Source organism: Lygodium microphyllum, chromosome 18, assembly GCF_053477565.2.
Source record: "Lygodium microphyllum isolate KBCC chromosome 18, Lygodium_microphyllum_v1.1.10, whole genome shotgun sequence".
NCBI lineage: Eukaryota > Viridiplantae > Streptophyta > Polypodiopsida > Schizaeales > Lygodiaceae > Lygodium > Lygodium microphyllum.
In genome coordinates, this window is record NC_141152.1 from 8,642,192 (window position 1) to 8,655,078 (window position 12,887).

The window sequence follows — 12,887 nt, forward strand, 5'->3', positions numbered from 1 at the left end:
TGATCTGATTCACCTTACCCCCTCCCCTTTTAGTTTGAGAAGAATCCTTCCTAGGATGAGGGTTAGAAGGTGTAGGTCTTTCGGCATGGATGGCTACTTGTGAAGGAGCCAAGTATAGAAATTGGGGTTGTATTCCAAATGGGCTTCACGGTCCAGGTCGGAGGGTTTAATCCCCACTTGGGTGATGTATGTGAGAACATCAGTCAGGAAGTTGCCCAAGTTGACTCAGCTAGCAATGTGTAACTCCTCTTCGATCAACAAGCGGTCGAGGTAGGGGTGTCCCTTGATGTGTAGTGGTCTTCTATAGGACGGCCCCGCAGCGTGGTTAACACTCGATATGATGTCGACGTGACGTATGTGGGGTCGTACTCTGCTGTTTTGATAGTGCGTCGCTGTTCGATGTTGGTCATTACTTGGCATTCTTCAACTTCCCATTGCAGTCTAAGATCATACCAATACCTTAAGAACTGGGATTTCGTCTCAGCAAGTTTTGACAACTCTGCCACTTCTTGGTCAGTGATGGCAGAGGTGGTTTGCTGTTCATACGACGTGATGAGGTGTTGTTTGATTGCCTGCTCTTTTGAGATCTCACCGCTGAGCAACTTAGCAGCGGAGGTAGGGGCTTTTGCAAATGCAAATTCAAATGTTTCCCAAGAACAAGGCATCGTTTGAACTTCGACTGCGAAGGATTCATCCAATAGGCCTAAGTCGAGGCGATCGTAGCTCAGAGCTAGCGACATAAAAGTAGCGTCCAGTCGCTTAATGCAATCCACCACGTCATCCCTTGTTTCTTCAGCTAAATCAGCTACTAGTGAGAGAAAGGATTTCCTCTCGTAAGAGGGCCTAAGGCTTGTGGCGGGTGGTTGGGGTTTGGTAGGACTGGAGCCTTTGACAGCGGAGAGTTGCTATGGTAGGACTTCAGGAGCTTGCGATTGGGTTGCTGGGATGGAAGCTAGGTTAGCAGCGGCCTCGAGTGACAGTGTATTGCTTCCAGGATGGATTTGGAAAGCCGGATCGTTTCTTGCTTGTGATGATGCTCGAGCTGGCGGTTATTGATCGGTCGGACAGGCTTGGGCGATTCGCATAGATTCGCGTGTGGATGGACTTGATGGTTGCGGGTCGGGGAAGCTCTACGGCTTGTGGTTTCGAGGTCCTACGATTTTTGGGATGATTGAGCTTGAGTTTGGCGTACGCGTGGTGCCTCTGGCTGCGTGGGCCTTAGGTATCCATAGCCAAGCATTGCCCTCATAGTAGCCTTGCGCGCGCAAGAGAGCCTTGGGGACCCATCTTTAACTGATTATACATCTATTCCTGTGAGACTGTGTTTGGGCCTCCTAGGTTTAGAGTTTCTGGTCTTCTGAGGGTAGGAGCGTTGACTCCTAAGCGGCTGTTGCGGTTGTTTAGGCTCCCATTGGAGGCGAGGTTGTGGGGCCTTAGCTTTGGCTGGTATGGGTTGCGGGCGATGAGAATTGGGGAGTGGGGACCGCACACTACCCCCTCCTTCGAATTGCCTACAGGTGTTTCTATCGGTGGTGGCTGGGTGGCCCGGGATGAGGTTACGCAGCCCTTGCTGAAAGCTGTAACAATGCGAACGTTGCCTATTGCTAGGTGGATGCGTTGCGACGCGTAGTTGACATTGCAGTGGGTCTGCTTTTTGAAGGTGCACCCCAGCAGTGACTTCGTGCCTGCGTTTTTAGCATTTGGCAGCACGTAGAAAAGCATTGGAACAGTCTCAGACTTGATAGAAACGGCTACCTTGCTCTTGCCAATTAGTGCATAGGAATGAGCCCCATATGGGCTTAATTTTGCAGTGGGGTGGGTTGAAGTTGTGGCTGGCCAAGTTGAGTCCAATGATCGTAGGTCAGGATGCTGAAGTCTGCTCCCTCATCGATCAAGGCGATGAAAGCACATGTTTGTTTGGCCGTGACTGTGATACGAAGATATGCGGGTTCCACAGCTTCCTCGTCCTCGTCGTTGATTTCAATGATTGTGGCTACTCGGACCTTGACAGGTGGTTCTAACATCGGTGGTTCGTGCAAAGGATGCGTAGGGGGTAGTACTTCTTGACATGGCTGCCATTGAAGAAGACTATTCCTTCATCGTTTAGGGTCTCGAGTTCGACGTTGCCTGTTTGGCTGATTGCACGAACCTTGAATGGTCCAAGACCTCTAAATTTCATCTTTTGCTTATGCCCTTTAACTGAGTAGAGGTGCACTAAGTCACCCCATTCCAACTTGCGTTGCTTGACGTGCTTGTTAAACCAGCTCTTGCGTCGGGCTTTTTCGCAAATCAGTGCATGGATGGCAAGAAGATGAGTCTCTAAGAGACGTTCAAGCTCAACTAGTCGTTGCATCCATGCCTCCTTCCCTTGCCATCTCTCTTGAAGCGCTATTCTCAGGCTAGGGACGAAGAACTCTAACGGTAGAATCGCTTCTATCCCATTTGTTTTATAAGCGATTTGGTAAGCCCATAGAGCTGCCATCAACTTGTTGTCCCAGTTGCTGCATGAAGTAGAGACGACTTTGGTTAGGACATTGACGAGAATCTTATTTGTTGATTTGGCCTGGCCGTTTGCCTGAGGGTAGTATGGCGAGGATTTGCGATGGATGATGAGGAAGGTGGATAGGAGGTGCGCGATCACTTCATTGATGAAGTGCGTGCCTTGGTCACTGACCAATTCGATGGGGCAATCGAATCATGAGATTACTTGCTCCTATAAGAACTTAACCGTCATTCTAGCATCATTTTTTCGTGTGGCTCGCGCTTCTGCCCACTTAGTGAGGCAATCTGTGGCCACAATGATGTACTTAGCCTGCGAATACTGTGCTGCAGGACTGATGGGCCCAATGAAATCAATTCCCCATTTTTCAAAGGGTTGTCGAGCAATAACTGGGGTTAATTCCATTCGATCTTTGCGAATTGGGACCTTCGTCCCCGCTGGCACTCGTCACAGTGCTTGACGAATCGTACTACATCACGGAAAAGCGTAGGCCACCACAGTTGAGACTGCAACACTTTTTGTGCTGTCGTGTCTCCGCTAAAGTGCCCCCCAGCAATGCCGTTGTGTGCTTCTGAGAGCACATCATACACCTCATATTTGCACACACATCTGCGCAACAATCCATCTTACCCTAGCCTATAGAGTTGGCCTGCAATCAGCTGATATGACTGGATCTTAAGGATTAATCGCCGAAGCCGAGCTTTTTTGATTGGTCAGTCAGGCAGTCCCTGCTCAAGCACTTTGACTATGTCATCTGCCCAATATGGTATCTGCCTAATACGGTGTTAAATCAGCCTTAAATAGGTCTCTCTCACTGGAGAGGTTAAACAGATGGGCGTCGGGCAGTTCATTAATAACACCTTGTCCAACGGCTTTTCCGATGGGAATGCGTGACATGTGATCAGCCATGTAATGATGTTTTCCCTTCCGTACCACTATGGAGAAGTCAAACTCTAAAAGAAGAAGGAGCCATCGAGCTATGCATCCTGTAGCACAAGGTTTGTTTACTAGATATAGCAAGGCTTGATGGTCCACAAAGAAGGTGAAGGGCATGGCCAAAATGTAATGCCGGAATTTCTTTACTCTAAATACCATGGCTAGTCCTTCTCTTTCCGTCGTTGAGTATTTCATTTCTGTCTTAGTGAGTGTTCTGCTAGCAAAGCTCACTGGATAGTCTAAATTGTGTTCGCCAAGCTGGCACAACACTGACCCCACGGCAAACTTAGAAGCGTCGATATGCACGTGGAAGGTGATGGTCCAATCTGGGGCTCGTAGGATTGGTGCTGTGGTTAGAGCCTTCTTCAACTCTTTATATGCCCTTTGGCATTCTTCAGTCTATTCGAAGACTATAAGCAACTTGTACAAGGGTCTGGCGATCAACGCATAATTGAGTACAAACCGTCGATAGTACCCTGTATGGCCTAGGAAGCATTGAACTCCTTTGTAGTTGCTTGGGGGTGGAAGGTCAACAATGGCCCTGACCTTCGAGAAGTCAGTGGCAATGCCATTCTTCGATACCACGTGCCCTAGAATGCATCCATGCTTCACCCAAAACTGGCACTTTAAGGGGTTCAAGGAGAGGCGGTATAAACGACACCGCTTAAAGACTGCTCAGAGTTTGTCTAAGTGTTCAACCCACGTCGAGTGGACACAGAGGTCGTCGACAAAGACTTCTAACTCCTTGCGAAGCATATCCTTAAAGATGGTGCACATGAGGCATTGGAAAGTGGCAGGGCCATTAGTCAACCCGAAGGGCATGACTATGTAAGCAAAGACACCCCACTCAGTGGCGAAGGCACTGTCTACAGGATGCACTTGCACCTGGTTGTACCCTGAGAAGCCGTCCAGGAAACTGTAGGCTCCCTTGCCTGCCATTCTCTTTAGCATGTGCTCGGTGTATGGTAACGGATAGTTGTCTCTCTTGGTGGCAGCGTTCACCTTCTTGTAATTGATGCACACTCGGATTTTTTCATTCTTCTTCATCACGATGACTATGGGTGATACCCAGTCTGTGTGCTCAATTTTATAAATGAATCCTACTCTCATCAACTTATCAATCTCCTCCTTGATAGCATGAGCATGTTTAGGATTCATAGGGTACAATCGCTGCTTGATCGGCATTGCGTCCAGCGTCATGGGTATGTTGTGGGTCACGACACTTGGGTCTACCCCCTTAAGCTCTCCTAAGGACCAGGCGAACACGTTTATGTACTCTCGCAAGAGAGCGACAAGACTCGTTTCTTCTTTATTAGTCAAGTCATCAGCAATGAAGACTGGTTGGGGCGGTTTCCCCTCTTGGGCTAAGTCCACCTCCTTGACCCTAGCTAGTCCCTCGATTGGTTCGCTTATTTGTGCTTGACGTTTGGCACCTAACAGCACTACCACCCTATCCCCCTTTTTGAATTTCGTGAATCGTTTAGGGAGATCCTGCGGTTTTCGCTGCTCTTCCGTTCGAGCATCCCTAGGTTATTTTACCTTTTCCTGTCTCAATCGCCTGCGCCTTAGGTGGACCGGTAGGTCCCCCTTGGTGCGTTTGGTTGTGGGCGGCCTAGGGATCTCTAGATCACTATCCGAGCTAACCTCTGATTCAGAGTCGAATCCCCCTCCTTCACTAGAAGAGGTGGTCTCTCCTGGTGGGCGCAATTCAGGTAGTGATTCAGTTCTAAACACCAATGTCATTCCTGGCTGGGCTAGTCCCGCTTGCTCGAGGTCTATGGCTCCTATGTGTTCCAACCAGGCGCGGTCACATTCCACGCTCATGACTCCTCGCTCCCTCCGGAAGATACTCTTTCTCTGCGGCTTGGAGTCTGCTCGTATTTGCTCTATTTCTTGTCCTCCAGTATCGTATTCCACGGTGTCCACCTCACCCTCACTTCCATCACTGAAGGATTGACAGTCTTCATATTCGTTGTTCGAATTTTCTTCATCAGACTGCTCGTCATCTCCTAGGACTCGGTCTATCCCTGGTCGTTGGTCGGGCATCAGGGCCTAGTTATACATGAGGTTTAAGTCATGCACTTTGGTCCATTGCTACTTGGATTCATCTAAGAGATCCTAGAGTAGTTTGAGATTTGCAGTTGGATTGCCAGCTAGCTTGTTCGATAGATATTCCAGTACCTCCTGAAGTTCCCTTTTGTTGGTTGGGACGTGGGAGTTGATGGGCTTTGACTTCCCTTGGAGGCTCCCTGCCATCATGCAGACTGGCACGGAGGGTGTGTTGTCAGCCTTGCCGATTGTTTTGATGGCTTGCTCATATGCTTCATGATCAGAGAATGGCATGTCGATTGTAGCAAGGACATGCATCCGATCCCGCTCGTCCTCTGGGCATGGGATATACCTGGTCAAGGGTCCATAGGACTTCTTAGCCTGAGATTACCTTTGAGCATAGCAGAGATGGCATCTAAGTTGATAGATGAGGTCTTCCAGGTGTCCATCTCTACTCTCACAGCGTCCGTCCTATTGCCAAGGAATATTAAGCCGTTACCCCAATCTTCGATGACCCTAGCGTTGCGCATCTAGGACCGGACTAATAGGATGTCATAGTCCACTCCCTTCATGACTATGAAGTCAACGGAGAACTGGACACCTGCGATCTTCACTGGCCAATTCTTAAGCACCCCGAATGGCTTGACTCTCATACCGTTCGCTAGTGTGACATTAAACCTAGCCGTCTCAACAGGTGGGATTCCCCAAGTCTGAAGCACTGTGTGGCTAAGCACACTAACCCCGGCCCCCGTGTCTACGATTTCCTTCCTCGTTGTATCACCTAGGGCTAAGACCGGTAAGACTGCATGCATCTCGGAGCCTTCCCAAAAGGCATTGGCATGCAAGGACTTAGGCGCAATATGCAGCGTCAAACTCGGTATTTGCGTTTCTGCCTCATGGTCATGAGGGTCTGTCATGACCTACTCTTGTGTCCCTTCAACCCATTACTTAAGGTCCTACCAGAGGGTGGGGTGCTGCCTAAGCAGATCTCCCAGGCTGAGTGTTATAGGGGTAGTCACTAGTGTGGTTAGGAGATCGTTGGGTGTTCGTCTCTCTTCTAACTTGGATTGTCCTGTCCAGTGGCCGTGACTGAACCGCAGTGTTTGTAAACCGCGGTACCGCTTGTGGTGCAGTTGCTTCTCTTGACTTTGGTTGTGGGAGTGAGGTCGGCGTACTTATGCTGGAGAGGTCATCGATCCCATCCTCTATGATGGGCTCAGCATCATTTAGGTGTTCTTGAGCTTCCTTCACCCGTTCTCTCACCTTCTCTATGGCCTCTAATTGTCACTTCGATTGCGGGTATTCCCCTACCCTAGCGCTTTCCTTTTCGGCCGTCTTAGGGGCTGACGTCTCTGCTTCTGCATCGGAGACCTTCTTTCCAGTGGGCAGAGTTGTGATGCTCTCCGTCGTTAGTGCGATTTTGGCTTTCGACTTCCTCTTCCGTTGTCTATGGCTCTTCTTCCTGATCAAGGCTGCATCAAGATTGCTAGGTCCTGGCAGAAAGATGCCATCCTGCTTCGTTTGGGAACGGGTCATGACACGCAAGGGGATAGGCGTGGCCTCCCCATCGTGGTTCTCGACACCAAACAACGATGGTTCGTTGGCTGAGCTAGATGAAGGTTTCCGCCTTGGGCAGTCGACAAAAAGATGGGTGATTCCGCACTCGGCACACCTTTGGTCAGCCTTATCTTTGTTTTGCTGCTCCCTCTCAAGGCAGCGCGATGAGACATGACCTGGGTGGCCACAGGTCCAATAGGTGATTGGGTCCTGTGCCTGCCCTCCTAGGCCCTTACCTCATCCTCTTTCCAACGCCATCACCAAGACTAGGCGATAATCCATAAGGACAGCATTGCCCTTGTCGTCATGTGAAACGTAAGGGCATATGTAAGCTTCCTCCTCGTTTGGTTCTTCCACATAGTGGAAAGGAGCGTCACTCGGTGGGTGGGTTACATAAGGACCAGGCGGCTTAGGAATGTCTGTAGGATTTATTTCCATCCTAGGAATGGTCAGCTTAATGTCGTTGGGTGTGGGGAGGGCCAGTGGGGCTCCCCTTCCGAAAAATGGCTACAACCAGTTTACTAGGTAAGGTTGGCCATATGGTTGTGAGTATGGAAGTCTCCTTAGTAGTCTACAATGCGTGACGTCATGACCGAACCTACCGCAGTTAGCGCAAGGTCGTGACCTAGGGTCTTGACACTTGGCTGGCAAGTGGTTTCCGCCACAGTACACTTATTGGATGTGTGGGCACGTTGGTCGTCTCAACATATCTTGCAACTTGGCTAGTTCCATTCTAACGTCAGCCAAGTCCTGATTTGTTTTGGTGGTTTTCCCATTATCCTGGGATGATGGTGTTGATCGCTCACTCGAGGCTGATGCTCTCTTTGAGCTTCGCAAGTTGGCCTCGTCTAGGTTTGCGCTCCTGGAGCTCTACTCCTTCAGCTGATCGTCAACTCGGATGGCCTCCTCAAAGACCCTAGCTAGTGCGTCCCACTGCAAGCTCGAGTTGCCTGCCAAAGCCTTGTATAGTTCCTCCTTCTGAATCCCGTTGATGAATAAAGTTGACACTACTCTTTCAGTCGGTCGCTCTCCAATAGGGATTCTCTTGAAGAGACTCCGTACACGGGTCACGTAATTGTGAATGTCCTCCTTCTCTTTCTGCTTGACGTTCATCAAGTGTACTAGTAGATTATCGGAGTATCCAGACTCGACAAATCTCTTAATGAAGAGATCCTTGAGGCCATCGAAGTTGGCTTGCTCCGCATTATCTAAGCTCGTATACCACGTCCTACCCTTGTTGCCCAAGCAAAGCCCGAATGCTTGCGAGCATTGGGTCAGGTCGTTGAGGCTGTTGGCTTCGCAGACTTGCTCCAACTGCTCGACAAAGCTGTAGGGATCGTCATGGGGCTGGTACTTATCGAGTTGCTTGGCAACAATAGGAATTTTAGCCTGGCTCTTTGAGCCTTGGTTTGCTCCTAATCCTGCGAGCAACGATGTCACTAGAGCCGTGGCACTTTGCTCTGCAGCCGTGTTATCGAGCAGTCACTTCATAAGAAGCTCACTCAGCGTTAAGTCTCCTTCTAGTGCCCTCTCATGGTCCGTTCGATTTCTACCAGCCAAGTTCAGTACCCGCTGCACCTCTCGCAACTCCATGCCTTGCCTTTGGTTCCTAGCTTGTTGATCCCTATTGTACTCAGCCATGCTTTGCAATGCCTTGTGGGCCAGCTTTCTCTCCTCTTCTAGATCTGCAATGATAGCGTCCGGCATCCTACCATGGTGCTCGTACCGAGCATGAGCGTTGTAACTACTGACCATGCTAAACTACATCTAGAAAGGCTCCTAAGTCGAATTCCTCATTGTATCTGTGGTCTAGACTTTCTTCTGCCATTGTTGAGTTGTCGTGCTCCACCAAGCTATCGTTTAGGTTCAGTAGGCTCGTCAAATCCACTTCGTCGGCATCCCTTGCTTGGTCCTACCTCTGAGCGTTGATGGTTTGTCTCTATATTGGGTTCTCTCCTATTGGTGGGTTCCTTGAGTGGTTTATCTGGGTGAGTTCCTTCAGTTATTTAATACAATCCTCAATTTAGGGCCACTCAATGTGTCTTTCCTCGCGCACTTGTGCTCAAACAGGCTTTCAGTTTCCTTAAGTGTACTTCAAGTGCAAAAATTCATGGTGAGTGCAGCAACCACTTCCTAGTCGTCTTACACACTCTCGCGTTGTTTTGGGCCGAATAGGCTTGTTGGTCAACTTCCTAGCCATCTTGTCAAGGTTTAGGGTTTCCCTAAGTCATTGCCTCGTTTGTTTCTGGTCTGATCAGGCCTTACAACTCAGCGGGTCACGTCTAAGCCTTTAGGTCTCGCAACTGCCCACTTCTAGCTGCTAAGTAGTAGCGCCCTACGATTTTGCCTACTCCACGTACCAGAATCAAGTTCTGAGCGCCCTACGGGCTTTTGATAGTCTGAGCTACTGAGTCCTAACCGGGTCAGGTCAATTTTCTGAAAATCTGGTAAAAATCTACACTCGGCCCAACTGGTCCAAATTGCAGGGTCCGAGTGGGTTACTCGAACGGGCCGAGGCGCATGGGCTGAGGGCCGAATCTGGGGACTTCGACAGGGTGGACTCGTACAGAGTCACTCGGACGGGGTCACTCAGATAGGGTCACTCAGACGGGCCGAGCGGTTGACTTGGACAAGGTTGTTCAGACGGGCCGAGGCGCATGGGCAGAGGGCCGAGTTTGCCCACGATCGAATTATAGACTCGGACTGGCTGATTATGGTTTTGGTTGGATGGGCCGAATTCGATACATGGCCGAGGGCCGATTTTGGGACTCGACCCAGGAGTGGCCACTCAGACGGGCCGAGAGCGGCGCACGTAAACAGCGGAAACTCGATTTCGATCGTTTCTCGTGCTTCATTCAATCATACCGGGCATAACCTTCCAGATCCAACCTAAGGGAGTAAGAGAAGGGATTCATATACTTGGATGGAGTGACGGGCTCGTCGTTGGTGCGATCGAATCGAATCGGTTGGTAGCTCTCTCTCTCTCTCTCTCTCTTCTCACACTGAACTGTTGCAAATGAGTGTTTCCTTGGCCTTTTGGCTCTTATACCCCTTCCCGAGTATGGTGTTGATGCCCCCACTCACTTACCAATCTTAAGCTTCGCAAGCAAGCTCTTTGCCATTTTTGCATGATTTTTTGCCTTGTTTTGCCCTGTTTTGCACAGTAAACCCTACCCTTCTCTAGTGCGATTTCCTAATCCTATCCTACTCTAAATGCAATATGAATCGAAAGCAAAATACTGAACTGATTTCTCCATGTTTACTAATCATTAAATAACCAAAATAACCCAAAATACTTACTTGTTTTAAAGATAAAAAACACCCAAACTTCCTATCTATCTCAAGCTCCGTTTCGGGGATGAATCCCTTACTTCGATGCTTGATATGAGGCGTGCTAGTACTCAAGCTTGAATCCATTGGTCTCGGCAAACGGAACCAAAATGTGGGAGCCTTCGCTCAACCGCCAAGACCCGCGGACCGCTTATTGTTTCAAGCATTCCAAGCAGCTCTAATGGCTATCTCTCACCTAGCCGATGCGCCGTCGATCCTACAGGTGTAGTGAGCTTACCTTAATGCCGATATGAGTTTCCTCCTCTCTTCCACACACCAGTAGCTCCACGATCCTAGATACTAGCTTAAGCATCCTCAAGCCTTCTCCACCTCCAAGCTCCATCCTCCATAGCCGCACGCGCAAGAAGAGAGAAGGGAAGAGAAGAAGAAGAGGAGGAGATGGTGAAGAGCTTCACCCTCTTGATCCCTCACTCTCACACACACTCACTCCCTTACACTCTCACACTCCCTCTCTCAAGAGCACACACGAGCAAGAAGGTGAGAAGGAGAGAGGAAGAAGAGGACTCCTTTTGCCACACACCAAAGAATGATCTCTTATTTGCTTTTTGAACTTTATATATACAAACCCTAAAATCCCATGGGCACCCATCCCTTTTTTACATGACTGGCCATTGTGGCAAGGTCCTTTTTCCATTTTTCTCATTTAGCCCCGTGCCTCTAGCCTACACCCGTCTAATATTTTACAATGGGCATAGGAGGGAGCCTGTCACTCTTTTACAAGGATTTTTCAAGTTTTTTGAGGGGCCTTTTCTTTTACGGTTGCGCTTTTTGCCCCGGTCCATTTTTAGGGACTGCTTGTGTGTCTTCGCTCTTTTTTCATCTTCCTTTGCTTTTCCTCCATCTTTTGCCATCTTGACTTGGGGTTAACAATAAAGGAGGGCCTGGTCACACATTGTGACTGTTGGAGTTCCCATTTCTAGTCTCTCCCTTTCTTGCTCTTGCTCTCCCGCCATAGCTCTCAAGTCCAACCTTTGATCCATCGCTCCCTTTCAACTGGTATCAGAGCTTTGCTTTCCGACTCTTGAGCTTGGTTCGTGGCATTCTCAGTATCCCATCGACTCCCTACTTGCATTGGGTCTCCTTCCCAGCAGCCATATCCGACTCCTTCGAGCTCCCGTCACTCCCCGGCTTCTCGAGCACCTTCCCGGAATTGTTGGGCACCTTCAAGGCATTACATCAGAGGTATTTGATCATTTTCTTCAATGTTTACTTCAATTCTCAGGTCTCATAGGCTGTAAACAAGATTGGGGTAGCCACCATTGAAGCTCCCTTGCTTCATATCTCACTTGCCTTTGAACAAGACTTGCTGGAGCTTGTTTGAGGCCTTTCTTGGCTTTAACCGGACCCCTCCAAAGCTTGGCCACCATTTTTTGTAGCCCAAGGACCAGTATTTGGTAGAATCACCCAGCCCTCCCATATGTGTGTTCAGCATTAACAGTCACAACAACAGCTCTCCCCCTCCATTGGCACTTGGAAAGGCTTCATTTCGGGTATATGAACATGCTTTGATGCTTGGTTTTGATGGTTGATGTGTTGGCATAGCATTTGAACTGATTTAACACTGTTTTGGGACTGTCATAACAGTCCACATGCAGTTTATGACAGTGTTACACTGACATTTGATGCTACATAAATCACTACCGTGCACAGTTGGGCTGAAGTCATTTTACTCATGTATACTTATGCCTATGCTTTTTGGGCTATGTTTCGGACATATATGGTGATGTATTGACAGTTGGGGCTCGGCATAGAGCTTGGTTTTGATTCGGGATCGTTGGTTGAGCTTGAGCTCACTTTGCAAAGCATTTGGATGCTCCATCTTGGATGTACTTATGGCATGTATGTTGCTTATGTATGACCGATCTTGACATGCTTAGCCTATGCCATTACTACCTGCTAGTTACATTGTTTGGAGCCTATTTCTACTGGAGCTCGATCTTGGCTTGACCTTAGATTCTCGGAGCTTACTTGAGCTATTTATTGGCTTGCCAGAGTTGTATCTTGGGATGTACTTGATGTCTTACATGCTTATGGATGCTACATACGGATGCTCTACTACCTACATGTTTGGGATGTACTATTGATGCATTGTCTTGGACTTATGTCATTGGCACTATGTCTTGCCTTGGCTTGAGCTCTTACATACGGCTTTTGTGCCAGTGGGAGCATTCTTGAATGCTTATCATACATTGAGCAAGTGGTACTTTTATGCATTGAGCCGTTACATGCTATTGAGCAGTTATAGACACTTGAGACTTTGGGATTTCTTACTTTTGGGATGATACATCATATGTCTTGGTTCACTGTATGCTTATGAGCTAAGTCTTAGTTTTGGATCCGTATCTTTGTGAATTGACACCTACTTGTGTCAAGTTTTGGTAGTGGTAGGAACACTTTGCCTCGTTGCTTGGGGGGTGTGCCTACTCACTGGCAGATGTTTGTATGACATACTTGGGTGTTGGATTCATGCTTATCGATTGTCATATGCTTATTC